Source organism: Scomber scombrus, chromosome 19 (genome assembly GCF_963691925.1).
Source record: "Scomber scombrus chromosome 19, fScoSco1.1, whole genome shotgun sequence".
Classification (NCBI taxonomy): Eukaryota; Metazoa; Chordata; class Actinopteri; order Scombriformes; family Scombridae; genus Scomber; species Scomber scombrus.
In genome coordinates this window covers 9,901,406-9,908,997 of record NC_084988.1, presented here as the reverse complement: position 1 = coordinate 9,908,997, position 7,592 = coordinate 9,901,406, and positions in this window count along the sequence as shown.

Below are 7,592 nucleotides of genomic sequence, written 5' to 3'. Positions count from 1 at the left end.
TAATAAAATATTTGACTGTAGTCCACTTCTTATAACTGGTATAATATTTTTTTGTGGAAAAAATAAAACAATAAAACATGGTTAGCATTAAAAAGCTACAATTTCAAGTAATGATGAATCACACATTTCTTTACCTGTCTTTAAGGGTCTTTGGATGTTCAATTCTGATTTCAAAGCAATCAATATTTGATGTAAGGGGAGGAAATTCATCACTGGTGGTATGGTTTGTGTGATGCAATCCCTGTCAAGCCAGTGAATGTGAGGAAGGTGATCTTTCCATACAGAAGATTCAGCCAACATTGGAATATGTTGTGGATGGTAGACTGTCATTGATCCAGTGTTTGGCTCAGCAAAGCAACTGATAGATTCTGGTGCATCTTGACCAAACAAAGGAAAAGCTGGTCCTTAGTAAACAATCGAAAAACTTTGGGTGGTGACTTGATGAACTGAACAAGGTAACAATAAAGATAAATAATGCCCAGCTGAGCCCAGTTATGACCCTGCACGCAATGTTGTTACCTTGAACAGCACACCAGTTTTGCAGTGCAGCATCTCGTTCTCTTCTGGCCTCATCTATCTCCCTTCTTGCACCATTTCTCTATCTCTATCTTGGCTATCTCTACGGCAATTACATCCTGCTCCCTGCGTGAAACTGGCCTGTCGCTTGGTGCACCATCTTCAGTGGGCTTGATGAGTGAAGCCTCAGTGGGAGAAGCTTCTGTGGGGACCTTTGTTCGTTAACAGGACCTTGTTATCAACACCAGCCTCTCTTTTCTTGGCCTTTTTGGAGTGCCATAACTTTACTATGCCTTCTGTCAATTACAGCTGATGTGGAAAAATAGTATTTGACATCATTTAGATGCTTTGCAGTCATTCATATTGAATCCTGAAGCAAGTAGTGTAAGCCAAATGCAGATGCTGTTTTGAAGTGTCTGCCTCTGACACTTGTACTGGCACTTTATTACAATGCAATGCTTCTCAAAGCAGTAAAAAAAACACATTAAAAGACCCAATAGCAATATGGATTTCCAAAAAACAAAGTCATAATTACACTATATATCTAAATACCACTATAATTCAGAAACCTCAATATCAACACTTTTGGGTACTATAGGAAGTAACTCCAGTGACCTGTTGACATGAGGTCTGTGGAGAGACCATGGACGAGACCAGACCTTTCTGTTTACCTCTGTTGTATTAATATGGCAGAGAAAGGATACAATGGCTTTCTGTTGACTAGAAAAACTTCCTTGCTCTTCTTTTTTTTGATATTGCTCTTGCCACATGGACCGAATTTGGCTAATTCAATGAAATTAACAGTGGGCTGGCAAAAGGCATTCTGGGAAATGTAGGAAATCACTGGAGGAAATATTGCAGTGCAACCTTTTTGTTTTATGAGAAAAGCAGAGTATTTGAGAAGAATGTTTCACAAGAACATACATATGCATTACAGAAATAGGGTTTCATCTGCAACCTATCTTCTTTTAGTTATATCTCAACCTCTTAGATTATCATTTTATCAGAAATATAATTATCCAAAAATAGCACACTGATCACAAGAAACCATCAACAGTTAGAGGGTGAATTTTGTCTAAATATGTCTCACTATAGGGAGACACAATTTTACCTTCAACTAGTTTTGATGGGTAACGACTCCCCGAAAAGTGAACGCTGTTCTTACATCGTCTCATTTTATTAAACAATCATTTATAATTTTGATTTTAAATTGATATGACATAAAGCATATCTTTTAACCCTTTCTCACAAAGCAAAAGACTGCTTTTACAAAAGAATACAGAGGGGGGAGAAGGAAGGAAGTGATTGCTAAGAGCTGGAACAGGTCCCACGTCTCTCTTAGAAGCCAATGAGCTCTGATAGAGAAATTCCAACAAACCGACTGATTGGTGCTGCAAAGGATGCCATTCAATTAGAAATGAACATGTGAATGGAACGCTTCTGAGAGGGATCTGGAGTGATGAAAAATACAGGTTTGGCATGATTGAGCTCAAACCTGTTTGGGAATTGCACATGCGTGTGTGTGTGTGTGTGTGTGTGTGTGTGTGTGTGTGTGTGTGTGTGTGTTTGTGTGTGTGTGTGTGTGTGTGTGTGTGTGTGTGTGTGTGTGTGTGTGTGTGTGTGTGTGTGTGTGTGCATATATGTGTGTGTACTTTCCATGATAGGATAGGGGCTTCGTTAGGGTAATTACAGCTTTGCTATGTAAATAAGCCTGTCATAGAGGAGAGAGACACACCCACCTCTTTTTCAGACCCAATTAACCTAACTCCCCTGGAATTTACATACCTAACAATCTACAGCACACACACGTGTACACACATATAAAAATCCATCCCAACACAGCATGCACACTTCTATGCACTTAATTAATGTGCAAATATACTTATCCACACATTCTTACATGCACCAAACTTTCTCTTTCCACACAGAGCCAGTTTTAGACACCAGGCAGCACTGCAAGTGTGCATAATATAAACTTGAGCGCATACGTGTGTATTTGATTCTGGCTGAAGCGTAAGACTACAGCCAGGTGATATCTGTATGCATAAAGCATCACCCCAGGCTAACTGGCTGCTGGAGCTGTGGTGAGCAGCATCTATCATCTCAGGCCACTGATGAATGTCTGTCCTGAGTGGCTCTGTGGTGTAGTGAGGGGAGCACGAAATGACTCATGGTGGAAGGAGAAAGGAGGAGGAGGGAGGAGGAGGAGGAGTAGTAGGTGGGAGGGGCAGAGGAGAGGAGGAGGAAAGGACAGATGTAGAAAAGGCAAGGGAGGAGGGTGTAAAGGAGAAGATAGACGATGAGATAGAACAAGGACAAGAATGCAGAAGATGGACAAAGACTGAGAGAAAAGGGGAGAGAACGTGGAGCAGAGAATATTGAATGAGGCCGAGGAAGAATGGAGGGGATTTAGATGCAGGTAGAAGAAGACTGAGGGTACAGAGGAAGCTTTAAGGAGAGGGAGGAATGAAGAAGAGAGATGAAGAGTCAGAAGAAACAGCATTGAAAAGAAGAAAGGTGGAGAAGCATGAACACAGGCAAGAGGAAGAAGGGGAAGGGGGAGGAGAGACAGAGATAGAGATGAAGGATGTGGGTGCACAAGGAAGAACAGAGGGAGATGGTGGAGAGAAGGCAGGAAAGTGGGTCAGAGGAGAGGACGATGATGTGGAAGAAGAGGAAGAAGAGAGTGATGAGGCGAGATGGAGAGAGAGATACCAGAGGGAGACACAAGTGAGGGATTGAGAAAGGATGGGATGGAGAGGGGGATGATAATGGTTTGGAAGCTTGGAGGGCAGTGTTTCCAGGTCCTGAAAACTAAGATTACAAAATTGTTATTATCAGGGAGAACTATCATACATTTAAATCCGGAGTATCCAAAAATGAGTTTGCAACTTAAACTATATAAATGTGTGCCAAAGGTTAGGACACAATGTGCATCCAAAGTGTAAAAGCTCGAAGATAACCATACAGAATGAAACAGTATTAAACTTAAACCAAAAAGTACGGAGCCCCTCTAGTGACATGGTCAAAAAAAAAATGTAATTGTGGCCACAATATAGCTATAACGTGCGCACAATATACTAATTCGTGGCCACAAAATAGGTATAAAGTGCGTACAAAATACTAATTAATAATATTAATATCATTCCTGGACAGCTGGGTAAGCAAATCTGGGTAGAGCGCACCTTCTCTAAGGTCTAAGGTAGGGGCATTAGAGGGGCTAAAGCTACACGATGGACAGGGACAGTATGATAGAGTTTTATTTTAGGCTGGGAATGAGCTACAAAGACATTCTGAAAAGCCTGGCATTGCAAGGAACCAAGCATAAAAACATCATCAAAGTGTTAACATAATGGTTTAAAGGAATTATAGCACATTTCATCTGCAGGTAAACATCAGACTGATATATATATATATATAATATAGTGAATTTTGAATCTTCTGTGATTTTATTGAAGGCCAAATGTCCAGAGAACACTACAGACACATTCAGTAGTTCAGTCAGAGCAACAACAACCTGCAAATCAATACAAACTAGATTCTGATCACTGATAGGCTATAGGTTCCCTTGGCAACGTGATACATACAGTGAGCGCTACTGTAACTGCACGGTTTCGTCCGGTGGCATCATTAATTGGCATCTGCGGTTCATATAGCCTTTGTATTCCCTCAGCTGACAGTCTGACACATATGATGCTACTTTCAAAGGAGATGATCAGTGAAAAAGGCACTTTTTAAACTGATACGTATGGGGCTCCATACATACATACATAGGCTATTGCAGGTTCTAGAGAAGGTGCACTCGATTTGCTTACCCAGCTGTCCAGGAATGATATTAATATTATTAATTAGTATTTTGTGCGCACGTTATACCTATTTTGTGGCCACAAATTAGTATTTCGTGCGCACGTTATACCTATTTCGTGGCCACAAATAAGTATTTCGTGCACACGTTATAGCTATATTGTGGCCACAATTAAAAAAATGTTTGACCATGTCACCAGAGGGGCTCCGTAAAAAAGGATTTTAAAATACAGTCACAAAGGCTTTATAAGAGGCTGTGAGTGGCAAGAGTGGCTGCCTCATGAGATCCGCAGAGATGTGATTAAATAGCAGAATCAGGGGTCAGGGTTTTCTGTAGTACATTACTGACCATTATTGCATAATCAGGATGGTTTCAAACTAGCACCATAACTATTTATTATCATGGAAAATTCTGAAACTTAACTTAACTTCAGTTTTTACATTATTATGATGTCTGATTTCTATGTTAAGCATTGTCAAAGTTACTACATAAGTGGTGATTGTACAGTATTTAAAAACCCTGTAACCCTAGGGTTAGGGTTAAAGTCTTTGTGACAAAGGTCGTTCTATGGGTTGTTTGCATTGTCCACTCATCTATTTCGGATCAGATTCGAGCTTGAACATGTACGAATGTATTTGAGAAGTTTCTATTTTGAGTAAAGAACAAGAAAAAAGAAGTGAAATTCTACTACTACTCTTTGTTTATGCCGAAAATCTGCCAAAACAGTGTGGACATATCGGAGTCGGGCCTTAAAGAAATAGGAGCTAAAACGGCTTCTTTCAGACAGAGGCTGAACTGAGGGATTGTATAGAGGGCCAGTATAAGATAAATGCAGAGTTTTTGTTTGTTTTTTTAACTGTAAATCATACAAATATATTCCAGAACAGGCACTGAATAAAACATATACACCTGGAAATATGCATGACACGTCCCCTTTAAACTATGACGTCAAAATTATTGTACATTTAAGAATCATTCAATTGAACATGGTACTCAGGGCTAAGCTATTGGACAAATAGAATATTTATCATTCACCTGGCAAAACTGTTGTGTGGTTAGATGGAAGGATGGAAAGCTGGATGGACAGAAACAAAGCATGTGAAAGAAAAACACAACAACCTGCTCATATGCATTTGATAAAACTGGTGAAAAAGAGAGAAAGACAAAGTACACAATAATGGTGTTTGTGTTATTTAGCGCAAAGGAGAAAGAGCCAGTTCTCCTGGGGATCGTTGGGATCTTGGATTGATATTCTTGCTATAATGAGACAGTGATAGAGTTTGTAGTCTAGAGCTTAAAAGATCTTCACTTTCATCACTTACACCATCACCTTCTATCCTCCCTGTCCGCATCAAGCCAGCAAAATTCGAAAATGCCTCTTTTGGTCTGCATTTTGACCCTTCATCTACACTAAGTATGCATTTTCACACGTGAAAACTGAGCCTCTTGAAAACAGTGTTCTGACTGGAGTGTTGTCGGGAAAAACTGAGCTCTTAGTAAATTATGACAAAGGTCTGGTTGAGGACTGTGTGGCAGCGAAGTTAAGATGACAACCTTCTGTCGCCTCGAACCCTCCTTAATCCTTTATTCTGATTTAGTCAGTATAGCACACATTGCACAATACAACATTCATCAGTCATTAGGCTGTATTTGTGTTAATCTAGTCAGATTCTGAGATCATAAATCATATAAATATTTGATTTATATATGGATGTAGTAGTACAAAAATTACTCTATAACTGAGCCAGAAATCACTATTTATGCTTGCTCAGTTGTCTGACACAAGAAACATAAAAATATGTAAATGAGAGCAACTAAACTGTGAGTTCAGCTGTATTTAAACATAATATAGAGGAGGTTGGAGGGCAGAAGGAGACTGAACGGAGGTTTAACCAGCTTAGACTGGACAGAGTATAACCAGGCTGTGTCTGTCCCACGCCTTGCTGTTGGCTGTGATGCACAGTTTGGTTGTTTGCTGACCAAAACAGGACAAAGAAGAAGAGATTTTCCCATTGTTTATGCATTTCAGCGTGGATGGAAATCTTTACAAAAATGTTGTTGTGGAAGTATTTCACACTTCTACTTTCACAAATGTAGCTGGCCTAGTATGGGCATTCTCTGAAACACATGCAAAAGCATTATTCATTTTGTACATATTTTGTAGGACTATATATTATCGTACTGTGCATTACTTGTAAAATCATATTTCTTTATATCTATTGCATTTTTCAGTGCATCAGTGCTGATATATGTTGCACATATTAGTTTGCCAAGGACAATTCTTTCTGTTTATAAAAATGATGCTCTTTATTAGGGTTCGTTCTCTATTTTCTTACTCTGTTATTCATCCTTTCTTTGATATTATGTCAGCTCATCATGAGGTGTTTGTGTGCCCTACCACACACATACAGATATGTATTTTCTCTCTCTCTCTCTCTTCCCCTCTCTCTCTGTCTCTCTCTCTCTCTCTCTCTCTCTCTCTCTCTCTCACACACACGCACGCACACACACATGCGCTTGTCTCCACACAAACACACACACACACACACACACACACACACACACACACACACACACACACACACACACACACACACACACACACACACACACACACACACACACACAGAGACAGTCAGCTGTGCCCTTCCCACAGCTAGTAGCACGAAAACAGAACACACTGCCTGTCCCTGCCTTACACACATATACACACACATATGCACACACAAACTCTGCAACTGCCCTCTACACACTCTTAAAGGGACATGACACAGAATTACACATAGCTACAACCAACAGCATACCTGGACACTAAATAAGTGAATGTACAACTGTATCATCCTGTATTATATCAGTCGTTATTGAACAGTTTATTCAGCTGAACATAACACTAAGAGAACCAGAGCAGGATGTGATCTTTAGAAATTGTTTGGGAGTGGCTGATACATTAAGAATTGAATAATTCTGTTAATTTTTTTACACTAAGGTAGCCAAACATGTATTTTTAATATATGTGTGTATCTCACAGATAGTTTATCAAAAGAAATTTGGTTTTAATTCATTATTTATTCTGATTTGCTGACATTATTACTGTTGGTTCATCAAATTATCAATGTGCAAGTGTTTATAGCTTGAATGAAATGTGTACTCTATCTGAGAGACATGTTTACATTTACAAGACTGTCTCGAAAATTGAAACATTTGTTCTTCTGCTCTTCAGTAAAAACAGAAACCATTGGAGCCACAAAGGAAACTGTCAAAACTGTAAGTT